The following is a 1,510-nucleotide window of genomic DNA, read 5'->3' on the forward strand; positions in this document are numbered from 1 at the left end:
GACACTTGCACTAGGCTCTGAATGTCTCAGCTGCCTTTGATTTGCCCAGCAACTCCAGGCCAGCTCTGACCTGGCCAAGCCAGCAAACTTCTCTGATATCCAGTAGGCTGAACAACACCCTCTCCAATGAGGTCTGAGCCCGTGCGAGTTTTTCTTTCCTTGGGTACTCTCCCTCAGCCCTAGAGTATCACAGAGTTTCCTTCTGGCTTATAGTTACAATTTAACCATAGTTAATAATTTTTCATATTAAATGTTCCCTATTTAAGCTACTATGTGGTTTCAACCTTCTGATTGGACCCAGACTGCTACCCTCATCTGTCCCTCTCCGCAGCCCGCAGGCCCCTAACTGAATGGCTGAATGGTGTCCCATGAGAGTCAAGCCAGCTCCTGTGAGCAGACCACAGCTTCTTTGTGGGAGCAGAGCTTAATTCAGGTGTTTCGGTCCCCTCATCTTGAAAGAACATATATTATAGAACTGGTAATATCATGGGTACGAACAAAGACCTAGCCAATTGCAAATGATTGGCTAAATGAGTGGATGTGTGAATGACAGGATGGATGGACAAATGGATGGGTGGGTGTATGGATTGATAGGTAGGTAGATGAATAGTGGAGGGAAGGAAGGAAGGAAGGAAGGAAGGAAGGAAGGAAGGAAGGAAGGAAGGAAGGAAGGAAGGAGAAGGGAAGGAGAAGGGAAGGAGAAGGGAAGGGAAGGGAAGGGACAGAAGGAGGGAGGGAGGGAGGGAGGAAATAAGGATGGAAAGTTGGATCACTGGACTGACCGCTTAATGGACGGACTCTATATGATCTTTTTCTAGGTCATTACTTCCTTTATAGGCTGTGTCTATGTATTAAAATTTTTGTCTCCCATATTCTAAAATACTTAGCGTTGGGCTGAGCTGATATTAAGTCCCAATAAAAGTAAGATTAATGAATTAGTTAACTAACCAAATGAAATAAAAGCCATGCCGTCCTGAGCACAACCATGAGGTTGGATTTTACAGTCTGCCCCTTTCTACTCTCTCACCACCACCCATCTTCTTCCCACCACCAAGACTCTGGGATTTTACAGATGAACCTGTAACCCATATAGCAAGAGAGGCTAGTGTTATACACTACCAAAGATTTTGCTTACTGACGGTGTAAATTCAGGCACATTTTACTCCCCAGCGAAACATAAACAGAACATGAATCTTGTATATCTGGGCAGGAAGGAATACTGTCTCTGGCTAAGAGATTAGCTTAAAATGAGAGGAGAAAAATCACATGGCTTTCTTTGCTAATGTTTGCATCCTCAGTCTTCCCTAGGCCATCTTGTTGTATATGACCCACTGGGTTTGAAGAGCTTTTGGAAGCAAAAGGAATTAGACATATTCAGTGAAGCCATAGGCCCAGGAAGCAGATTCTGCTTCCTTCAAACAAACGAACAAAAAACTTGCTCATGATCTGAGTAAACCAAAGATGGAGAAGCTGCTTGAGAAGGCAGGGAACTCCTTGTCACCTGAGGCTT

This window comes from Pteropus vampyrus, unplaced genomic scaffold (genome assembly GCF_000151845.1).
Source record: "Pteropus vampyrus isolate Shadow unplaced genomic scaffold, Pvam_2.0 Scaffold2710, whole genome shotgun sequence".
NCBI classification, from domain to species: domain Eukaryota; kingdom Metazoa; phylum Chordata; class Mammalia; order Chiroptera; family Pteropodidae; genus Pteropus; species Pteropus vampyrus.